Here is a 24,981-nt window from a genome sequence, read left to right as displayed (position 1 = left end):
TGGAGGAAGCTAAGGGAGGCATTTGATGCAAAAGAAATAGATCATTTCCAGCACACGGGGTGGCACGAAAGAGTAATAACATTACGAGTATGAAAGGAGTAAAACATCATACTGGTAAAACTGCTGCCAAGTGACAAGGGAAGCAAAGAGAGAGCTTAGGAGGAGGCTTTGAAGGAGAGGAATGGGGAGGCAGTGTGATGAGAGAAGACATAGGAAGCTGGATTTCAGAGAAAACCTTGAAGGTGAGGATTATGAGATTGGATTAAAGTGTTTGTGTCAAAGTAAGTGTCGCTGCTGGGGCAGAGAAGGAGCAAGTACTTTACGTCAGAGATGGTGATCGTTGCCAGCATAGACAGGAGGTGGAACTGGGCATGTGCATTGTCTGCTCTCGAACAGCTGGGATACAGGGATAGTTTTCTGATAGCATTAATACATGGAAACAGGTAAATTCTATTTCCTGTACCAAAATCCAATTTAACTGTGCTTACAGTCAGGACAAGGAAGCATGTCAAAATTTGCAGTCATCCATAACTTTGTATCTCATGCTGGCTGGACTACTTGTAGCATATTCTCCAAATCATAAGCTGGAAAACAAATGTTTGCTGCCACAACCACCCAGAACTGTCCCACTGTGCTGCGTACTAAGTACTGTGTTAGCCACAATAAACTAATGTAAGAGCATAACTTGCTATGCAAAAAGGGTTTCCCAGCATCTTGGGGGGCTGGTAGGTGAAGAGGCAGACATGGTGAATGAGACACTGTGCAGTGAGTTTGCCCATGTAATATTCACTGGCGTATTTTTTGTGCAGTTAGATGGCCAGAATGCAATACGCTATATTCTCATAAGGTTTTAAGATTTTGCCTTTCTCATACATAGAAACGTATCTTCAGTGACCTCATGGTAGAAATGTACACAGTATCAGTATTGACAATATTTCAGTATCGTGATCTCTCTGAAAGAAACCTTTAGCGTGCCGTCTCCCTGTCCCCCACCCCAGGAGGGAATCACTACTTGCAGAGCCTATTTGCCACAGCACTAGGGAAGGGCTGGCTGCAGCCTGTGCACTCCCCTTGCTGTCCCAGCCATGGGCCACCCCAGTTCTTCCCAGCAAAGCACCAGAGCTGAACTGGTGTATGGCTGGGTCAGGAGGAATTAATGTGTCTCAGGATAGGAATGGATGAAGGTGACTCACAGTGCAGTAGGAGAGTCTATGCCCCAAGCGTGGAAGGGTCCCTGTGCTCCCTACATTAGTTTACTCTTCAGTTTCACTAGAAAATAGTGTTCCTCATTTAGACAAATTAAAAAATCAGGTTTGTGAAAAGAGAGATACAGAGACTTGGCCCCCCACCTGAAGTCCATTCAGCCTTTTTCCTGAGGGTGACCATGGAGCCTGTTGGAGCTGTGACACTTCTTTGTGTCCACTGTGAAATATTCACATCTGCATATTGCTCATCTGCACAGTGAACTTTATTCCGTTAAATATCTGAATACAAGTTTGAACACAGAATTCACTGGTGGCACGCCTGAGTTCCTCCACTGCCACCTGGAATCATAAGGTAACTTTAAATCACTTTACTGAATTCTCCGCTAACAAGGATTAGAAAACAAGCATGCATGGGCATACGTTTAGACATAACTATTAGTTTGCATGGTTCATCTAATAGAATATAATGCAAGCCACATAGGATATTTCCAAGAGTGGAAGAAGCAGGCTCTGAATTTGAAGTGTGAAGTTCTAATTGTGAGCACTGTGGTGAATACACAGGCTCTTGGTGGGAGAAAGAGATGGGCTGGAGCTGGGGGCATCACATTTGTCTGCTAAACCCTGGACTCTCGCTCAGCTGGGCCCTGAGCTTTTGGTGTGGGACTTGGTGGAAGTTTGTCAGGCTCATTGAAACCTCTGTTGACACTGCAATACACAATCGCTGTTATCAATTGTAGTTAAAGGAAGGACTTATCTCAGAAATGCTGGTTACTCATCTGAAAAACTATTTATGCTGATGTTTTAGATGAGGAAGGCTAGTGCGACACAAGAGTAGTATTGTTGTAGAGTGTATGCTTCCCACAGCACAGAATGTTAATCATTATAAACTTTTGTTTTCTCTGAAGAACATTGAAATTGTCAAACAGTAAAATGAAGAATAATGTGTATGTTTTGCTGAAATGCACCTTAATCTTATCAAAAACCACACTGTGTCTTTCTCTTAGGAAAGTGTTTCACAATATTTAGCATACTGTAACCAACAACTGCAGATTTATTAAGAAATTTCTTCTGAAGAGGTGTTTTCAGCCTAGCACTTGATGAATTACTTGTTAAAAATTTTGGGGTCATGCGTTTTTTGTGTTGCTCTGAGTTAAATATTTTCCTTATAATTATTGCTGCAGATTCAGTTAAAGAGTGCACTCACCTTTTACCCAGTCTGCAGCTCCCTTTCTGAGAAGTTGGAGAATCTTTTTTCATCTCTTTTCATTTGCATCAACTTGCACTATAGCTTTAGGCTTTTCTGCTACTAAAAATCTAAAAGGGTGTCTAATGACTAAAAAAAAACCCGCTATGATTCAAATTTATGTGATAAAACTGTGTTGGACTCAACTGAATTGTTTTTACTTATGTTTTTAAAAGGGAAGGCTGATATAGAAATAACATGAAGTATTCATCTGATAGCGCCACTTCTAAATTCTACGGCCATTGAATAACCATTTCTTTGTGAATATGAAGTGATTAAACATCTGTCTGAATTTTTCAGCCTGAAGCACACAGGTTCAAGGGATGGTTGAACTTTCTTTCAGCTGTAGTTAGGAGATCACTCACAAGTCATTGCAGACATATAGCTGGAGTTGTTACTCCATTTTCTTATGCTATAGTGAAGCAAATCACCCCAAATCAAAGTTTTATAAGACAAGTGCACTCCAGAGGCTAATTTTCACTCCTGAATGCATGCATGGTTTCCAAATCGTTACGTATGTAGAACAGGATTTGGACTCTCCAGATGGGTTGCTGCTAACAGTGGGAAACCTCCTGTGCAAGGTTGCTGTCACAAGGCAGCACATAACAGCCAATGTGGTTTTAAAAGGAAATGCACATAACTTTCAGAATCAGTGAATGCCCTAATAAAATCTGATTACTACCTATAACCTCAGTAATAAAATGCTACAAAGTTCAAGAAAGAATGATTTAATATTAACTATGATTGTTCCAGCTCTCTGCTAGAAACCTGCGTGTTATATAAAATTTCGAAGTAAAAGCAGGGAGCGATCTTTACAAGCCCATGTAGGGTTAGAAGACTGTCCTGTTGCCATCTAGCTCTAGAGTGAAGTGAGTATAAAATCAGTCCAAGTCTGGTAACATTTTACATTTTTTCATTATTTAAAGATGAAATACAATATAGAAACACTTCAGTGTATGCCTTTTCCTGCTCCTTTACAGCATGTAAAGAGACCACCATAAAGGTGCAAATAAACTTGGCGTGTGCAGTGTGGGGTGTGTGTGTGCACACTGAAAGACAGGCCAGTATGCTCACCCTTTATTCAACAGCAGGCAAGAGAGAAGGACTAAAATGTTTCATTATTTCCCTGCTCACAAAGCTATTAGTATTTAGAATATTGAGCCACTTTCCAGTTTTTTTAGAGAAAACAGACAAGGAATTTATAGCACAAAGCAACATTACACTTTTGAAAATCCCCATGTTTTTACCATTGCAAAATGTGAAGTGGTATGTGGTGCCGATGCTCCGAATGGCACATGGTGTCTCCTGCTTAGCCAATGCACATGTGGAAAGCGATGGCTTTGTAAGCACTTCTGCCCTCATCTGCCACTGGACAGCTGTGTGCGAGATCACCGTGAGAGGGGATCAAAGCAGCAGTGACCAGCCCTTTCCCAGTTTCTGTGCTAACCTTCCATTGAGTCAAAATACCTAAATAAAAAGCAGCCTTGACCATCTGTTCAAACTCTTCCCGTTCTCTTACAGGAATATAACTGGAGGTGCGTGAGTCTAGCGGCCTCAGATTGCTGAAGGGAGTACGGGCAAGCGGCAGACCTTCTCTTATGGATCTTTGGACTTCATTTAGAGAGTATTCCCCTCTATTAAGGAGAAGGTAAACAACAAATTTCAGTTCTTCAAATATTAGATGAAAGGGCTGTTACGATAAACTTTGTGTGTGCATATATATATATTATAGAGTGCATCAGATGCAACATATAATGCTCCTATTTTTTCCCTCCTTTCCTGATAATTATCTTTGCAAAAACTGTATGAAAATGATTTAGTATTTCACAGTCAGCATTATTTCTGATGAATTATAAATGTGTTTTTCTTGGGTTCTTTTTTGGGTGTGTTGTGTTTTGTGTGTTTTTTTTTTTTTTAACTGAAAACAAGAAATTGATTTCTTTTTAGTTCTAACTGAATATTTTGCTTACAATGCAGTGTTTCTTCCCTGTCAAAGCAAATGCAAAGATAAGGAAAGAGGAATATAAATTCTTCTTCTCAGTATCTGTTTCACAGGGTGAAGAAGGAGGTGCTTTCCTCAACACCGGACCCATAGAACTGACTTTCAAAATCCTACTCCTGTGAGTATCTCTACTGATGTTAGTACAGCCTAAGTTTATGCATAGTTGGGTCTAGAATTTTTTTTAAAAAATTAGATAATACTATATAGCTTAGGTAGCAATTTTGGTACTAAAGCTGTTTTGTTCCCCTGAATTACTCTGGAAATACACCTGTTTTCTTCTGATGTCAACAAATTAACTGCAAAAATGTGCTGGGCCATATTCTTCACTTGCATGAACATAAGTCCTTCGACTTCCACATAAACAAAAACAGAATTAGGCCCACTTGATTCATCATTAGCCTTGCGGGTCTGATCTGCTTTTTAGGATGCACAATTATGTCTTCTGGAGAATCAGAAGACTGACTCTACTAAATTTTATGGTACTGCTGGTGAATTTGTTCCTAATACATTGAATCAGCAGTTTCACTCTATTGTGCAGTGGCCTTTGATTAAAGTCTTTGTGGTCTTCTCCAAGTCACACATATTTTAGTGTTATCTGAAAGGATTTCTAATATGTAATGCTCCTTTCCTGTTTGGTGATTTATTGGATAAATTATGATTTCATTTTCCTTACAGCCACCCCATTTTTCCAGCTGACACTTAGAATAAGAGTCTATAGGCAAACTTCACCTCCTACATTAGCTCTCATTTGTAAAATTTCTTAGAAAACAGCAACATCGAATTTTGACAGAGATCAGTACAACACAGAGGGGTGGATTGTCAATATTAAAGACAAAGTCCTAGCAAGAACTAAATTTATTTTCCACAAAATAAATATTCTATTAAAACCGAATCAACTAAGTATAATATGGAAAATATTTTTAACTTGTGACACAAGAGACATGCTAATTTCAGAAAGACTCTTTAATGTGGTAACATGCGGGCAATCTCTCAACACACTTAGGGTCTCGTTCTTTCAAGTGCTGTGTGCCCCTAACACTGGTTTTTGCATGCATTAACACAAGAGTTACTTAAATTGGCTCTTGTTTAAGTTATAATTTTAACAAGCTTGATGTTTATTTCCAGTACAGCTGTTCAAAGGGGTGTGGAGTATGGGAAAAGGGCAAGCCATAGGAGTAGTATAACTTTACTCTTTTAACGGGTGACACCTATAAAGGTTGGTTTGTGTACGCAGCGTTGGACTGTATTCACAGTTATAGCAATGGGAATAAGCAAATAATCTTCTGATGTCATGACTAAAAAGGGGTTATTTTAACATAACAGCAGTGTAAATGAGAGAAAATCAATTTTCCAGGTAAGTGTTAGTGATATCCAGGGTTGGCCACGGATAAACCACACAAAGCATATAATACATTGGATGTTCCATACCATTTCTAGTTATCATCAAATCAGCAGTTTTATGTTTTAAATGTTCTTTATCTTTGGATGGCACAGCATTTCAGTCTTTTTCAGGAATTAAAATATGTTGGTTTATGTTTTACTTTTCATAGTCCCCTTAATACGTTTGACAAATATGTAACTGTGTAAGGGCAGATATTTCCTTCTGCCCATAACTGAATAATGGAAACATATGGATTTGAAGTCTCAAGACTGGGAGCTATAGTGTGCTAAACAGGACAGAAAGTCACCTGTAATATACCTTTGACAATAGAGGCTGGTGTTATAATAAAATACTGCATGTGCGATGCATATGGACTCTACTATGTTTTGTTCTATTTTGTAACAGAACAGCCACAAAAAGCCACAGCAAAAGCAGTAAGAAATAAAGAGAAAGATGACCTAATGATAAGGAGGAAAGTGAAAGAAAATTCAGCATTATGAAGGGGGCTTGTCATGTATTAAACCAGTATCCATCTGACATGGCAGAAAAAGTTCCTTAAAATCACCGCCAAAGGAAGCTGAAGTCATACAAGAAAGTTGTGAAGAAGCAGCAAGAACAAGTCGTGCACGATCCAATGAGTTCCTGTACATGGGAATGATCCAAAAGGCTTAGTACTTCTCTTTACATCTTAAAAGCACTGCAGGAGGCTCTTGGCATGCAGGTACTACCATCTAGTTAAATCCTTACAGCTATGAACATCACCTTCAAAAAAACAGCTCCTTTCCCAACAAAGTCAAGTGTAAAAGAGCAGAGAGAGCCATGCTATTAAAAACCACAGGAAGTGCTGATTGAGTGAATGTTTAAGGAATAGGCAAGTGTGTACTAAAATGTTTTTTCCATTTATCCTTTAATTTGGCTTTGTTTCATTTATTCTCACTTCCTGTTTCCCGTATTTTAATTTGGAAATCTCTGAAGTATCATTAAAATAAGGTTGTCACAATGCCACCCACGTCCCGTGCAGACATTAGTACTGCAGTTAGGATTAATGTTAATGTTTAAAAATATCCTTGAAGAAACACTTTTTATTTAGACTGCTTGTTATATTGGTGAGAGGAACTTTTGCAGTACAAAACACAGAATGAGCACGAACCTTAGAAGTAAAAATGACTGGATCACAACACAGATCAGCCAGGCACTGGCTCTCTCTGGTGTCACAGCTGGAAACAGGTATCAGAATTCTGAGTCTCTAAATTGAGTTCCTGTATGCAATAGAAGATTAGTTGTGTGTTTGAAAAAAAATGGAGACAGTTTGTGCATCTAATTTATTAGGTCTTTCTTAGCTCATTTCTGAATGAGAGCAGGGCTGATGAACAACAGAATGAGGTTTCTCTGGTTACCTCCTGTTCGCCCATGAGTGCACCACACACCCCACAACCGTGTGAGCCACGTTTTAACCAGAATGGCACAAACTCAGCCAATGGGCAAGAGCTTGTAATAAAATGGTCACATTTTCTTCAAAAGATTATTTTTTGCATAGTTTGTGTTCAAGTGTCTGGCAATCTACTACTCATTTGGTCTGAGAACCAGTTACTTTGGTTTAATGTGAGTTTTATTTTTTAAGATTTACTGTGACTAAAATACTAATTTTATACCCAAATATAAGAAGATGTATTGATTAATCCAAAATTTATCCCAGGTTTATCAGAGTAAAGTGTATTGCGACTGTGCCTTTAAGTTTTTCTGATGTGTATTAGATTTTTTTTTTTTTTAATATGGCTGCAGTAGTCTATACCAGGGCAATTTTCCTGGTACAAAAAATAGCCTGAGTGATTTGGAAGCATAAATGAATGCAAGATTATACAAATCTCCAGCATAATTTCACTGAAGGTTAATGGATTGAATTCTCTCTTTGGTTGTCTTCTTTTTTTTCTAACTAATCTGCCTGAGGGTCTGTTTCTTTTAGAATACAAGGTCTTTAGGGAAGGGACTGCCTATTACTATGTGTTTGTGCAGTACCTGTTTATGTTACCAAAAATCTAATAGAAAATGGTTGCCTGACTGCATGTAGCATACATGGACACTTCTCTGTAAAAAAAATTGTCTTTCAATTTAAACTGCCAGCCCCCAAAAGAAACCGAGAATGTCCAGTTAAATAATGCAACAAGATGTTATATGTGAAGCACACTGTCTCCTTGCATAAATATAGGCATCAGCTTACCAACACTATGAGAATATTTTGCTCAATATTTTTTGTACTGTGGCATAACTGTATAACCCAACAACTTATGTAACAGCATCCTAGCTATGGTGTAGTACAGTATCCTGAGCTTGGATGGTAGACATTATTTAATTATTATTTAAAGTGGTTTTGAGACTGATTCTACAGTACATATACAGACAACAATACAAAAGTGCTTGGGCTTCAACAGAAGACTTCAAGGAGCCAGCCCTTAGCTTTATTGCTTTGTATCTGTGAAGGCTCTGATAATGCACACGTTTTTTAAGTACAACCTAACATAAGCCAACTTCTAAATTCAGCTTCTGGCGACAGGTCCTTTTATATTTTCTCCTGCATGAGCACACACAGCACCAAAATGCAATCTACTGTGTCAAATATATGCATTTTGCAAATATATGACTATGTGATAAATGGAGTCAAATCTGGGGTTTTTAGGTTACTTTTAACAACTGAGAAATGTGTATAGTTTATTTTTTAGCTCACATGTTGCTTGCAAATTGCCTCTTTCCACAGTGCAATGTGCTATGAAGTTCCCTGAGATGTCTGAACTAGATTCACCGTGAGTACTTATCCAGAATATGCAATTAAAATGTAATTCATTTCTAGATATCATCAATATTCTGTCATTGGATAAGGGGAATGGACTAGATGACCCATGAAGTCTATTTCTACCCTCATATCTATTACAATTACCTTATATTAGTAAAATTGCTTTTTAAGGTCACTTATGTGGTGGTTGCCTTTACACAAATATTTGGTACATTGCCTGTTCATGTGTATTTATTCATGCTCTGCTTAGAGTAGATTCAGTATGGGAAGAACATCAAACGAAGCAAAACCCTGATATTTTGTTGTAAATAATTCATAAAGCGATGTTATGACCCTTATTCCCTGTGAGGAATCCACATAACGAGCCACCCAAATGAAGCAGCGAAAACATCCACTTCCCCTGCCATGGGTGTGCCCTGACAGACTCCTCAGGGTCAGAAACCCATCAATCTCTTTTCACACATGAGCTAATCAATTCAAAGAGGGAAGTGCCAATGAGCTATTAGATCAATATGGTGAAGTATGGAGATTGATCTTATCCCAGAGCGACTGCATTAACAGACTCGTCAGTGTGACCTCTGCCCTGCAGCGCACATTATACAGGATTGCAAGTCTGATATCTGAATGAAGACCTCAGGTCATTGCTTTTAATAATCTGCTTTGCTGAAAAAATTAAAAGTAAATCTGTAAAGGGATGAATAATGAAAATATGAAGTGCTTTCTTCTCCTCTAGTCTTGAAACGCTTGCAGAAATCATACCAGCTTTTCACAGCAACCAACAATATTGGCTGTCTTGCACAGATACCTGCTCAGCCATGCCTGGCTATTGGCATTTGAGATGACACATGTAATACAATCAGTTATATTTTGCTCTCCTGGCACAAAAATTAATTAAATAAACCAAATACAAAACAATAAAAGAACTAGCTATGTCAAAATCCATTAAAGTCTTAGGTGAATTATTCCAATTGGTTTACGTGAACTGCCAGAGTGAGAGCTATACTGGAGTCCTGCTGGTCTGAATTATTTAGCTGGTGTTAGTGGGATGGGAGTCACTGCCACTGCTGTGGAAGTTGCTCGTGATGCTGCCCTGCCCTGGGCAGCCTCCTCCCAGTGCCTGCATCAGCTCAAGGGCCAGCCTTGGTGTGTTCTTGTTGAGGCCCAAAGCCTGTCACTTCAGGGGAATTGATCTGATCAGAGAAGCTTCACAATATTTAGGAACATCCTATAACACTTTCCTGTTCCTTAATCAGCCTGTGGTGGTGAGTGTCATGAACTTTACAGGAAGTCCGTACATGAAGGAACTGCAAGTAATACCAAAAGCAACTGTTTCAGGCCTCCCATTTTAAAGACTAATCTTTTTGATATATAGTTTCAGAGATGCTGAAAAAACATACACATTATTTCAAAGCATGATACTAATATTGTTAATATTTTTAAAACCCTGAATAATCTCATTTCAATGAAATATTTATGCATATAGCTCATTTTAATACTGTATTTTTATTATACCAAACATTTTTATTGTTCATTGTATAATTGAATCAATGAATTAGAAGAAGGTTACTAAAAAAGGATTAATGCATTTTTAATGAAACTGAGTGATATAACTTTTGTTAGTCACTAAGAGTAATGGTAAGTCTATCAGGTTTACACAGATAACAGCTTTGTGAGTTTATCTGAAAGCCCACATAATGGCTCTCATTTAGCTCTAACCTAGAAAACCTTAGCAATCCTATTCAGGGTTTTAATTCGTTGTTTATGCGTATGATCTCTCTTCCGCCTTGTGATCAGATCACCTATCTAATCATGAAACTATTAATCCGTTTAGCAGATACGTCTATTTCCAGTTCTAAAACACTTTTTGAAAACAAGGTGCTTTAAAAGTCTAAATGGAAGAACTGAAAGAGCCTTACAATACCACTGGGAAATGTTTCTGAACTCCTAGGCTAATAGACAGGAGAACTGATGAAAACTTTTAATGTTAATAGTGAGAATGCAGACGTTTCAATGCTTGCACAACTCTGATCAGTAATAGTCCACCAGCCTAAATACTGAAGACTTTACAAGTAGAAACTGCTGTGCTTAAAAATATCCCAATAGAAAATCCTTATATTAGTATAACACTGACTGAAGTTTTAACACTGCATAAAATGTTATATAGAAAATTGAAACAGCAGTTGAAAACTTGGCTCTGAATCCTACACAGATTTTTTGTTCTTTGCAACGTAACATTTTTCTGTTATTTTGCAATGGATATAAAAATAGATAATGAAGTTTTATATTAACACAATAAATATGTATTTTTGAGGAGGGACTTAAAATTGACACCCTTAGAAATGTATTTGCATTTTTCAAATGGAGGTATGTTATCAACATTCTTTTAAAGAGAAGGATTCTAATATTTCTTCTGTCTTTAAGTCAAAACTGAGAGTGTGTACATAATACATACATGTGTATGATACACAAGATGCTGTAGTATTGCTCAAGGACTTGAGTGAATTTTATGAGACCACATAATTCCTAGTGGTGAACCACAATTTATTTAAATCACACCACCAAAATGGGCATACATTTTTTCTACCACTATGATGTAGTTTTTACATCATGTTCTTCCCAAACAAACTAAAAAGCTATTCTAGAATAGAAGGGGTTTAGATTTAAAAAGGTTTTATAATTCTGATATTATATTAGTATCTTTCCACTTATAAAGCAAGGAACGTCGTCTGCTTCCAGTAGTACTGGCCTCAGAAGGACTTTGATTCAGGAAAGCACTTTACACATTTATTGAAGCTTTCATCCTGATCTCACTGATGGGAAGCAGACGCTTATATGTTTTCACTAAAATGAAGATGATTCTTCTGAACAGAGGCAAGGAAAATTAAACTTATAGTGTATACAGAACTAAAATACCTTTTCCATTAAGAATAATAATAATAATAATATATTTTCTAAATTCAGTGCTTCATACTCAACAAGTGCTACAAGTAAATGCTGCCTCCCAATGGAAATGTGAAGTTTGTTTCCCAATAAAATAAACCACAACATTTCCAGTCCTGTTGTTTTATCAGAAGTTTGGCCTTTAACTTCCTAGTGCAAACTGAACATTTTTCATTCTGGATTTCACAATCAAATGTTTTGTTTTACGAATCTCATATCATGGGCTCAAAGTGCACAGATTCTACAGTAAGGAGGATGTTTTTCCCATTAACAAAAACTACTTGAAAATTGGTCAGGGAGCACAACGGGATTAGTGGTAGAATCCAAATGAGGTCATGAAGTTCATGAAAAATACAATTATTCTGCAGTTTACTACATAGCTCCACAACTCATAACTGCAATGTCACTGTCACGTGCTAGCAATAGATGCATCTGTGTAGTCACAGAATCTATGGCTGCATTAGGGATTTCGGTTTGTGGCATCTATTTAGATGCTTGTTAGGTATCTGAGTACAAATAAGTGATACACATTATTTTATAATCAATGAAACATGTCACTAGCTTCTATGTAACACAGGAATGGCTGAATGGATTTAAAAAAACCCCAACAACTCTCTTTCCAATTTCTGCTCTAAGCAAGTGCTTGCAGGCAGAGAATGTTCATGAAAACTTTCAGAATAAAAAGATAATCTTCTGGGAAAGTTACAATAGATTGAAAATACATGTCTAGAATTGAAATGCTTCCTCAGCCTCGACAGAATAAATAATAAATGCTTTCTAGGTAACTACTGCAGCCCTTTTGATAACATATATATTAATAAATTAAAAATGTCTGTAGGTTGACAAGTGTTTTGTGGGCTTATACTGGAAAGCCAACAGCTAATTATGAAGGCCTGACTTGACTAATCAATTATTCAGATGAACATTAGGTGCCTATTATATGCGTAAACATGGGAATCATATTTCCCCTAAGTAACTTTCTACAATAACAAACCCAAAACATGCAAATTTGAAATAGAAAGAAATGGCACTATTATGCACTTATTGCACATGCAGAACTCCCACTGAATTATTCAGGGAACACTGAATCGGGAACCTCGGTCTTCTGACTCTGAGCAACATAGCAATAGCAGCACATGCTGTGTTGTATTTATTCTGCATGTAATATTGATTTAGCTTGTTCTTGCTGGTCATGTTTCAAATTCATTTTATGTTTAGGAGGTATGGGAAAGGAGAATTATCCCTGGATTGATAATTGCAATATATTTTTACGCCTGTTGAACACAAGATTATCTGATAAATTAATAAGACTACAGCTTTTGAATGCAGGAAGAATAAGCCTTTGAAAAGGAGTACAAGTGAGGTAACGAACTGTGTTTTGAAAAGGTTTATATTTGCTTCATCCCCCACCTCCTGTGTGTAAAGACTGGGAGAGTGCTAGTATGACAGAATGGATTCACTGGTGTTTCATTTAATTTGCGAGGCACAAAACACAGTAAGGTAATGCATAATTGTCCCTTGCATTTAGAAAAGACTGTACTCTTAAACAGAATACAGCAACAGGGAAACCAGAAATAGATGTGACCAGACACCTGCTGACAAACGGTGACAAATCCCACTGACACTGCAGTGACCCCCAGTTAGTCAAGATTTAATTAAGGGGTATAATTAAGTCAGTGGAACAGAACACTAATGAGCAGTGGTTTTTTATATGGGTAATTACACATAAGAATACAAAGTAAGCTAGGCCCCCTAAATATATCATTAAAATGAAAAGTATAGAATGACAATCAGAGCTTTAAGTGCTTTTTTTTTTTCCTTTCTCTGCAATAACGCAGGTTGAAACAACACAGCTTGTCAAACGTCTGTACAAACACTAACAAATGCCATTGGCCCAGTCCAGCGTGTGTCTAAGTGTCTTGGCAACATGACCTTGGTGGCACAACGCGCACTGGTCAGGCCGGGCGTGCACGGGTTTGCTGGGCTCTGTCATTGCGTTTGCATGTGGCTGTACCACGCAGGGGTCGCTTCGGCTGGTTTGCTAACAAATGACATTCTGTTGCTATTCTCTTACAAGTAACATCCTCTAGATTTCATGTATCAAGTGTGTTGATTACAAGAGAGACATACATTACAAATTGTCCCTATGTTTATCTGCACGTTGGGCACAATATACCTTTACAGTCAAACAAAAGAGATTTCTTATGGCGGTGGTATTTTATGCCTGATCCAGTTCTCTGGAATTTACTTTGGGAATCTTTAGACAGTTGAACAAAATAGCTGAAATATCTTTGTTACATTTGCTTACATTTCAAACAGAAAAGTATTGTAAAGTAGATTTAGTAGACCAACATGTTAAGCTGGGGTGGAAAACATCGTTATGAATAACAATGATGATAGTAGGGAAAAAACAACTTTCCTATGGTCTCGAAGATTTAAAAGAATGCCTGTGTAGTTTGGGGCCGGCCCTCTGCCAGGATTACTCTCTCTGCTCCCAGCTGGTAGCCTGCAGTTCATGACAGCCTTTTATCTGCTATCAAAGCAACAAGTGGAAAAGCAGATCCTCCTGCCTGCTAAACTCTGTTCAGTTCTCTCTGTAGAATTTCTGCCTCTAAATCTTTCCTTTTAACAAGTCCTCAGATTTCCTTCCTACTGCTGCAGGAGATGCTAAATATGTCTCTCAAGTCTTTAGCTCACTTGTCTAACTTAAACTCTGCAGGACACTAAAAGAAGAGAGAATAATTGCATTACAACAAGACATTTTCTACAGGAACTGACTGAAATGCAGAATGAGCCTGGTCTTGCTCACACTAGAGTGCTGATAGTTAAGCAATTAAGTTCCATGACAGCAAAATCAGATCCTAATTACTCAAACAACACAGTAGCGATTTAACACATTTGACTGAGACATGAGGTAGGTTTAAATATAATCTAACCTACTAATCTATTTATTTTTATAAGTATAAATTTTACTGTAACAAAGGCAAAACAAATAAACTACACTGAAACTTATGGCATAAATACAGTGCTTACTCTGCTTTTTTAGTAGTATAGGAAAAATTTTAAAAGGGTAGACCTGGGAGATATTTAAGAATAAGTAATGTGAATTTTTTCAAGTGAAGTCTATTCACCGAAACTGAACAATGATTTGTTATTAAAACAAATCTAAGTGAATATGCTTTATATAGTGAAAATATACACCCCACTCTCCTTAAATCAAGAGTAATGGGTCTTAAAAGCACAATCCTATAACAGTTACGACAAGCGTATTTTAAAATCAAGAGAACAAATTAACAAGCTGTTACATAGGCTACACTAAACCATAATATATGGTAAGGGGTTTTAATTGGTTTTTAATCTCTTTGGCTTTTAAACACATTTTCCCATGATTTACGACAGTTGTGTGATGACAGGAGATGCTGTGGGAATGCCAGCGTGGCAGTGAATCCAGGACTGCTTTGCCAGCAGGCTCCTTGTGCCTGCCCGGGTGCCTCCCCCAGCCGGGCAGCACCGATGCTGCCAGCGCCTGGCCCTGTCCGCTGCGCAGTCCTACCGCACCTAGCAGAATTAGTCCTCTGTGTCTAACCCGACTCATTTAAGCCCGCTAGAGATTTTTAATGCATGCAAAATCATGGTTTGCTCTGAGTCCTCTGGCGCTTTGCTAAGACGTGGGCAGTAGTGTCACGTTTTTACGAGGTGCCTGAGTTAACTGCTCTGGATAGGGCCCCAATAAACATGATCTTAAGATACAGAGTCACTTTTTTTTTTTTTCCCATGAGCTGGAGCACTTGTGCAAACCCTAACAAAGCTGAAATACAATAAGAGGGGTCGTAAAAATTATGTAAATGATCTATTTCCCAGTTTTTATTCTGCTGCAGGTTTGTGCAGGTATAAAATACAGGATTAGCCAGAGCAACTCCTGCCTGAGCTGCGGACATGTGTATGCATAATGGATCCCTGACATCTTCTTCTCCCCCATTTTTGTCCCTGCGAGGCCACCCCTGCCCAGCCACGTATGAATGAACAGAAGAGTCTTTCATCCCCCACTTGCCTGGCGCTTCAAAAGGAACTACGAAAATAGCAGCAACAAAAATCCAGCCGCCTGCCAAAAGGCCCCGCACACGTCCCATTCTCACAGGCATGCGAAAGGTTGGAGAGCTCAGCAAAATTTTTATGTACGGGAGCAGGCCCAAGGAAAACTCACACGCCATAACCAATTGTGGACAGAGGATCATCTATCAGCAGACAAATGCAGGAACTCCAGAATGTCTCTCCTCAAATGAAATAATATATCTTTGAAAGCCAATGCCCGTTTTAGGCCTGAGGCCCATATATCAAGCCTGAGAGGCTTGTGGATACGCTCCAGGGCCATTAACCTTCCACCTGTTTCCCCTTGTCCTTCAGGATGAGACCCTGCCCTTGATTTTACTCCCTTCCCCTGTTCATCTTCCGACAGAGTGTAAATGTAAAGCAGAGGGCCTGCGAAATAATTCAAAGGCAATGGACCAGGGACATGGTTACAAATCTCTGCCACTGGCACTGTGACTTATGCAGGCAGTTTGTCACACATGAGCCAGGTGACCTCTGTGACATAACAGAGAAAAATATTGCCCGAGATCAAAAGATGAGATTCAGAGCACTCTAACTAACTCTGGTGTGCATTGCTGTGCGAGGTGCCAGCCGAGGGCTTCCTCCCTTCTGAACATCGCGGACCACGCTCCTGCTCATTTCAGTGAGCGCCTTTTCTCTTGTCTCTTCGGAAATCTTTCTGGTAATCTGAACAACAAAACTTGCCTCCTCCTCCTGAAGCCTCTCTTTTTCAAAAAAGGTAATTAAATTGACAAGGAGATACAGCAAAACGTCATTCAGGAGATAGAAATTAACACGTAAAAAGCAGTATTCTTGAAAATGGTGGAAGAGTCACTTTTGCAAATGGGTCTATTTTAATCCAGTAATTTTTGAAATGCTAAGTAATACTAAAACTTTGCAAGAGCACATGCTGTGTCTGGTATCACAATGAGAAGTCTTAGAAATCTAAAACATTTATTGGGATTCAGGTGTCATGACACTTAAAATGAGAGTAGAGTTAGTATTAAAAAATGATGTAATGCACCCAAATAACACACGTCTGTGATGATTAGTATTTTGCAAAGATATATACTACAGAACCAGAAAAACAGTCATTTGAAATGAAGCCTAATCAGATCAAATTTTTTTAAAAAAATCTTGAATTCATTTGTCAAGCTGTGTGCTACAGAGGAAGTTTCCCAGCTGTTTTGTACATTCAGGACTTCTCTGCTGGGTGCAGACAAAAGAATAAGGCCTAATGCAATGTTTCTCTTTTGCTCCCTGTAACCTAATGGTATGTCTGGTATGGACATTTAATTTTGTCTATTTCATAAATTAAAAAACCCCACAACTGTCACAGTATCCCTGGCATGATGATGAAATGAGAAATACAACTGTAGCTAGATCAGCCTAAATCCCATTCTAATCCTAAATCACTTTGGCACTTGCCAACGCCTAGCTGATGAAAAACTCAGTTTAACCCACAAATGTATATAAAAATACATACATACAGACACACACAGAACTCAGCACATTGCTTACAAGTGTGCTAAACATTATCTCATCAGATATTTAATTGTGTCTTATCACACGCTGACTTGGAAAATTTTGCACAGAGTTCAAGCTCTTACCCAAAATAATCTAAAAGGGTAGTGTTCCACTATGGAAATAGATCTAAAGTCACTAAATCTAAATGGATTAAAAAAGTTGAACTATGGATAGGACTTGAGGTTAAATCATGTAGTACTTATAAAGAAATGCACGGCTGAAAGTCATTTCATATTTCCTATTGAATAAAGCCTGACATAGAGCATTAAACAACTCTGTTGCAGAACACTGTAACAGGAAAGACAGTAAATGCAAAATGAATATTATGAAAATATTACTGTGAAGTGTTATCACAAGCATTTGTAAAAATAGGACTGCTCTTTGATTTTACAGTGCTAAAATCTTTTGTTCTTGTTTGGGTTTTGTGATTACATACACCTTTTCCTCTTTTTAATATCTCTAAAGAAAGCCTGCCAGAGACACTACAGTCAGCAACTACATGAGATTTTTGTCACTGGTTTCAGTGAACTCCAATTCAGATCCTGGATGTCTTCATTTTGAAAATACCTAGAGTGGTAGTTTTTGATGTAAAATATAGGTGACATATCCAAGAGTTCTGGCAGTCAGATCTTTAGCTTTCTTTGACACTCCTACTGAATATATTAATTTGTATTTAGGTCTGATTTCACTTAGGCTTTCTGTATCCCGCTGCCCTTTTTTTAAAAAAATACATTTGATATGTATCCCTGAAAAAGTTAATATTTAATTTAAAGAGCACCTAGCCCAATCCATTGCCTTGTAGAATAAGTATGATCTAGTGCATCTGCTTTTGTAATATTCATGAAATTTGGAAATCAAGGCTAGGTATCATATACTACTCTACTAGAGAATTTTTCTCATCTGAGTGTTTGATAAGTTTTGAATACCCAAATGACCTATTAGAATTTCCAAGACATAGAGAAACTACTTTTAAATGTTATTATATGTATAAAAATACATAGTAATGTAATAAATTTAAATATATTTAAATATAATAAATTTAGATCTTTATAAATACACAGTCAGATACACATGAAATTATTTGTGCTGTTTACCCTACACCATGTATTTTTTTGTATAAATAGTTACTAAGCATCAAATATTTTACAAGATTAAAGGTTACAGCACCTTGATTCTAAAGAAGAGAATTTGACTCTCGTTGGTTTTAGTATAACATAGTGTCTTGTCTTGAGGAAAAAGCCTTAAAATTAGTTGGTTGACATTCTACACAGACACTACATGTCCAGTTAATCATATTTTTGAGTGCTTGTGCTTCCCTGATTTAGTCATTTAAAACACAAGAAAACAAGTATTTAACATTTAAAAGTAATAATAATAATTTGGGACATGAATCATTCCTTACATTCTTTTCCAGCTACAGACAATTTCTGTTGGGAAAAGTGCCATATAATATCGACAGTGACAAAAAATTGTATTGTCCGGCGAACATCTGTTTCCGACTCCCACACTGACATCGCAGGTTGGGCACTTCTGATTTAGTCTTCACAGGCTGCCCGGCCACAGAGGAACTGGAAATTACTGGTACGTTCAACTTTTATTATTGGAACACAGGAAAACTTTATCCTCATGCTGGGAAGTTCTGTTTCTTTTGAAATATTGGAAAGAGGGTTACGTTAGCACAGAGAGCCACATGGGATCTTTCTTATAAAGAAGGAGAAAAGCGGCTCCTGTTCATTGTGTCTGTCAGTACATGCGGGTATGCAAGTCTGACATGAAAATGTCAAAACAGAACAGCATTTCTGCTTTCAAGGTGCGAGGTTCGATGGTGAGGGTTTAAGAAAGGGTGTGGGGGATGTGTGTGTGTATTTTTAATAAAACCAGTGGCACTGCAAAAAAGGATCAGATTCTCCCAGTTTTGCTCAATATGTAGTATTGTGTCCCTATACAAAATATCTTCGAAACCCAAAACAGTTTCTACAGGGCGGAGCAGGCTGAGGTTTAGTATGGGTTGCAGGATCTAGCCCTGGAGAATGCAGTCTCAAAAGAAAGAACGGATCTTTTCTAACTCATATTTATTGTATCAAGTTACTATGATAGCAACTTATAGAGAAAGGCTGTCTTACCTAGCTAAAATTATTACTTGAAAAAAACCCCAAACAAACAAACAAAAAACCCCACAAAATACTAAGCAATCTTTTTATAATTATGGGGAGTTTGTTACAATGGTCGATGTAACTTTTGTCTTAGTAATGCCACCATTTGTTATTCAGCCTAGAGAAAAAGGTAAAGTTCTGCTTTGGCGGGGACAGAGAAGAAATTAAGATACATTCCTGATAAGCACCATGTGCCAGTTTGGTAAAGCTCCAACCTCTGATTTGTAAATACACCAGCCAGTGCTGGGATAAACCACTGAAAACTACCCTCTTCTACAGAGAAAGAGGGAGAGAGAGAAACTCCACTGAAACTCCTCTTAACAGTAATTAGAGTTGCCAGCATGCAGGGGAATCAAAGGTAAAACGTGCAGCTCCCACTGAAGTCCAGAGGAGAAGAGCATGCCTTAAAGGAGAGGCATGCAAATTAGAAATAAATGCTGTGCAGTGTTACCAAATGAGCTAGTCATGCAAACACTGACTTGGAGGTCTAACCCTTCCTGCTGGGAACACTCCCTACAAGTTCATTCAAAGTCAGGAGAGAGCATTGTCTTTGACCACTCTTGCAGAATGAGAACCTTATCTTGTGAATGACAGATCCAAAACAAAGTAATTGCCATGTATTTATTTCTACTTAAAGCTGTTATTATTGTTGTTAATATTCTTGTTGTTTATTCACTGTATTATAAACAAGGACTATTGTTTTCCAAGTCCTGCATCAGAAATACAGCTTTTTGATGCTATTTCTTATAGCAAGTTCGGATTTCTCAAAGACTAGAAAGTCTGGGTAGAATCTTAGCAATATGGCCAATATTCAAAATGCTGTTATGAGATTCCAGGTCTCAGCCTCACGTGCAGCAAATTGCCTGATCTTGCTTTTTATGAGTGTAATATGTACTTACATATGTACTAACTCAAACAATACTCCAATAGTACTTGCTTGTGAGTAGCTTGATTTCTATCTCCCTCTCTTCTCTCCACACGTAGACAGAAAGAACATCAGTGACTGTGGAGTGGTTATAAGAGAAGCTGAAACCATTTTATACTGTAGTGACCTGGGTATGAGCTACACATTAGTCTTACCTTCTATTTGCACACTAGATGATTTGCACCACCACCTAATTTGGCCTCATGCCTCCCAGCAGCCTGTCCCCTATATCCTTTCCGTCTTCTGCAATTCTTTCCAACACTGGGATTGTTATGCTCTAAAACTACTGCACAGACAAATGGGAGTAGAACCAGAGACTTTGGGCAATTTTCACCTGTTATTCTCCCTACATGGCTTTGCTGTTACCTGAAGGAAAGTTAATAGCTTGGACTAACTATATTTTTGGTTCTATTGTGATTTTTATTGAGCTCCAGGAGTAGGAAGATAGAAAGGAGACTGCTGGCCTGCCTAACCTACCCACTCTGAACCTTTTTCTCAAAGATTTCCACCTTTCCCAACAGGGAGCATGATGAGTTTAAGGGGTTGTCACTGAAACACACAGACTGTTGTTGAAGATCTCTGTGAGATAGGTCTGGAGCCCAGAGCCACAAGTAAGTTACTGCCTCCTATGTAGTGGCTGTGGTACCAACACAATTCCCAAGAAAGAGAAAGGAAAAGAAGAAATAAATAACAAAAGGACATTTAAAAATAACATGTAGCAAATGAAACTTAAACACTTGACACAAGCAGCTTTACAGAAGAAAACAGGAAACTGGCAGATGCTGTGAGTGAAACTGGAAATGCAGTATCCAAGATCTTAACTTGCACTTCTTAATTGGACAGAACTCTCATCGGCTTCAGTAAAGTTTTCTTCTGATAAGCAGTGAAAGACTAGGCCCATAATTACAACCTGACTTACACTGAAAATGACTATATGCAAGACTGACTAGTTCAGCTCTCTATTTAGGCAAGTAAGCAGTGGTAAATACAGGTTTATTTCCTTTTACAGGGAATTCTGGCCATAACATGTGGATGAGGATGGTTTCCAGCCCTCTGTTAGTCTTTCCTCTGCATATCTCTAAGAGGGATGAAATAGATTAGGGGATCACTAGACAGCCCTGTCCCTACCTCCCCTAAAGCGCTGGATCAGCCCTCAGACTCCTCAGCCCTCACAGGGGCTGCCACAAACTGCTTCTGGAGTGGTGAGGGACTGTGAGGGATCATGACTCAGCACCAGCAGTACTGTGTTCGCTCATTACTCAGGACAAATTGCGAGACTGCAGTAAGTATCTCCCAATAAATACCAAAAGATATCCAGATGAAACAAACAGACGGTGCCGACTGTAACACCAGAATAAATATACAATTCTTTGTCACATCCAGTGTCACTTAGTCAGGGTGATGCTTCCTGTATTCAGCAAACATGCCAGTAAAAGAAGTTTCTTGGCATACAGACAACATGGAAATGTCCTTTTAAAAATCAGTTAATACCAGCAGAACTCATGAGCTAGCTGGAACCGTTTCCTATGCTATGGAAAGAACACTTGAATAAGGTTAACCAAGACATTTCACCCTCCCAACCTCCCCCCTCCCCATCTATTTCTGGATGTCTTCTTTTGTTCACCCTTTGCTAATTATAGTGGCCTTGCTTAGGTGATATTTATAGTCTTAAAAGAGTTGCATGACTTTTAGAACACTTTATTCATGTATATTTCCTGTCTTTATTGTTGCCTTAACTAATTTTTGAAATTAAATTTACTCGATCCAAGATTTTATTTAGCAACAAACATCAAAGTAACTTTTCTTTCAACAAATGCAAGAGCTGTATTTAGATGTAAAAAGCATTTTTCTATTTCTGAATGTCTGAAAACAGATTTTAGTTTCTTTCCCAAGTGATGGGTATGACAGATGATTCCAGAATTAGACAAGATGAGATTTCGTTTTTCACCGCAATATGATTATTTGTCGGGGTGTTGGTTGGTTGGTTAGTTGGTTGGGTGTTTTTTTTTTTTTTTTTTTTTTTGTCTGTGGTAGTTGCCTTAATAACTGGGATGTTTCCAAGACACAGTGTTAAATATTTCTTTGCCCAGACTGCCCTGATATTGACCTAACCACCTATAAATGAACTTCTACCAGTTATAGAAGTGGAAAAAAACCACTGCGGATGTCCACCTAAAATTATAGCTTCACTTTCCCACTTGCACCATATTCTATCTCATTCTTAGTTTTCCTTAATACCTACTTAAATCTGCCCTTTTATTTCTTCCGTAGTTACACTATGAATATGCCTGTGGTGACAACAATAGCAATAACTTTCAGTCCCTATTTCAAAATAGCAAATAAAGAACATTTTAGGGAAAAATTTGGCACATCTCTCAGTTCTACTGGAAGCAGTGGATCTGGGGAACCATTAAAGCAAAGCGTGACACTAACCCTTTCTCCTGCTCTGGTAGCTGCCCCCTACCCAGACCCGTGCAGGCTGAAGCGGGGGTGCTGCTCCTCTGCGGAGGGCAAACCTGGGCAGCCATGGCCAGTGCCGGGACATGTCTCCACTTTACACATAAGCCATGCTGCCTGGCAGCACCAGGGAAGGGCAAAGGGGCCCGTTGCAGCCCACTCCTAATGGCGACATGGGAAAGGGAGCAGCTTATTCCCGGTGGGCTGCGGGAGCCTCTCAGCCACACTGTCACCTGGGTTACACACGTCTGGAGCCCAACGTTGGGCACCGATCCCAACACACACCTCACCGTGCCCCACAATGGGGTCTGAGCACTACAGGGTGCAGAAACGTGGGCAGTGGAGAGCCTGGCCGGGGGATGGCATCCAGCCGCACCGCCACCTCAGACTGCCCGCCACTGCCTCTTTTACACAGCAAAGAGTCAGCCTCAGGTCAGAGAAAAGGCATATGTGAGAGAGGCAAAGACATAGCCCTTGAGTTAGTTGCTTTTTTATGGTTTACTCCTGGAGTTATTTGCCTACGTCCTTCAAAGGACGCAGCTGCTCTCCCTGACACACCTGCAGCCCCTCACAGCCCTAACGGCCTCACCTGCCCTCACCGGCAGCGTCATTTTGAGCTCCAGCCACGGCCTGGGCCTGCCTCACAGGTAAGGCTCTCTTGTTACCTGTATGTGACCTTGCTTTGTCCCTTCAGATCATGCTTTGTCCCTTCAACTTGTACCTTGTCCCTGAGCTTGTGAGGCCCTGTCTGAGGGTGCTGGGGTGGGCCATCTCAGCTGGTATCCCTGAGCACAGGGTGACAGAGCTGAGCCCCTCGGCAAGGCTGGGGCGGGGGCAGTGGCAACTTGTTGGTTTCTGTGTTGTGTGGAGAGCAATGTTTCAAATCAATTTTGTCATGTGCTAAGACAGCATGCCGTGACACAGCTAACATTAACTTTGAATAAAACTGTGCTTTTTATTCAGACTTGAAATGGTTGCAAACTTGATAATTAAGAGATTTCTTATGAGGGGAAAAAAATCAGAAAACAGTTAAAGGCTGTCCTAAAGATAGTGGTTACATTTCAGCTTGCTTTTGATTGCTCTTACTAGTCAGGTGTGGTAAAAGCGGGAGGGATTAAATAGCTATTTCATATTTCAGTTTACTAAAATACCTGTACTGCGCTCATTTAACAAAGTACCACATTTTGGACATTGCTGCTTTCTTTACATTGGCTGTTCAAACTGAATGTTTACCATTCTTGAATTGCACTCATTTTCTGAAATATTATTTCGTCTTGTACTAAAACTCACGTTTCTTGAGGTTGCTATTTTTGTACCTTGGCTTATGGGGGATAGGGCAATAAGCAACTGAATTTTGTTTCCAGCAGATGAAATTATACTTTGGTTCCTTTTATAATAGTCTTGTAACTTAAGGCTATGAAATAGAGCAAACCATGGTAGCTTTGATGCATGACCAAAAAACCCCAAACAAACAATTTATGGCTAAGCTTCTGGCTAGCATAAAATAACATGCTTCCCTGGCAATAGTTGGGTTACTCTGTTTTACAAGTCTGAAAATCTACTTGTTAATTCACATTGGCCAAAGTTTGGAAGTAGAAAGATACCAGATAGGTATTTAAGTGCAGTCTGCCTCTCAACTTTATTGCTTCTATTTGAAACTCTGTTGTATAGTAATTTTAAAATTGGAAATGGAAAAGACTTAAGTCCTGTGGTATGTTCCTGCACCTAGATAGCTATATAGTGCATCCAACCTGTTCTGAGTGATCTAACAATTTATTGCACAATTTGAAAGCTCTCCACTTTAGGCCTTTTCTCCAATAATGAGTTTGAGGACCCAGCGTTGTGGAAACTCTTATTGATGCTAATACAGGAAGAACACAGTTCCTCACTCTCCAATGTCTTTGTTTTGTTCAGATGTTGTGCTTCTACATGGATGCCATATGGTTGTATTTGTTGCTTCATCGAGCTATGAATATGCAGATCTCTTAATCTTTATTCATAAATCACACTTTCCTCTGCTTTTTGTGTCATTTGTTAGCATTTTTCAGCTCTAGAGCTGAGTGGATTATGTGAGTTATTGACTACACAGTGCTGTATATACAAAGATGATCATCCCTTGATCTGGAGCAGTTTACCTCTACATATGAAAGTATAGAATAATATCCATTTACATTAATGGCTGCAGCAGGGCTAATAGGAAGTATGTGACTTCAATATGGCTAGGATTTCACCCTTACTGTATGTGATCTTAATGGCTACAAGTTAACAGAA

The 24,981-nt window shown here is 38.7% G+C and overlaps 1 protein-coding gene and 1 long non-coding RNA gene across 4 annotated transcripts in view; one reads left to right on the top strand and one right to left on the bottom strand.

Moving 5' to 3' along the window:
* The window catches only part of NR5A2 (nuclear receptor subfamily 5 group A member 2), a 93,922-nt gene that overhangs the window by 45,086 nt on the left and 23,855 nt on the right, over positions 1-24,981 (bottom strand). The window lies entirely within an intron of this gene.
* Positions 4,509-8,629, top strand: LOC139828218 (uncharacterized). Its single transcript, XR_011739593.1, has 3 exons — positions 4,509-4,568; positions 6,237-6,552; positions 8,584-8,629. It is a non-coding gene; the product is annotated as an uncharacterized lncRNA (long non-coding RNA).

Source organism: Patagioenas fasciata, chromosome 6 (assembly GCF_037038585.1).
Source record: "Patagioenas fasciata isolate bPatFas1 chromosome 6, bPatFas1.hap1, whole genome shotgun sequence".
Classification (NCBI taxonomy): domain Eukaryota; kingdom Metazoa; phylum Chordata; class Aves; order Columbiformes; family Columbidae; genus Patagioenas; species Patagioenas fasciata.
The sequence above is the reverse complement of the archived record's forward strand: the minus strand, read 5'-3'. Positions and strand labels throughout refer to the sequence as shown.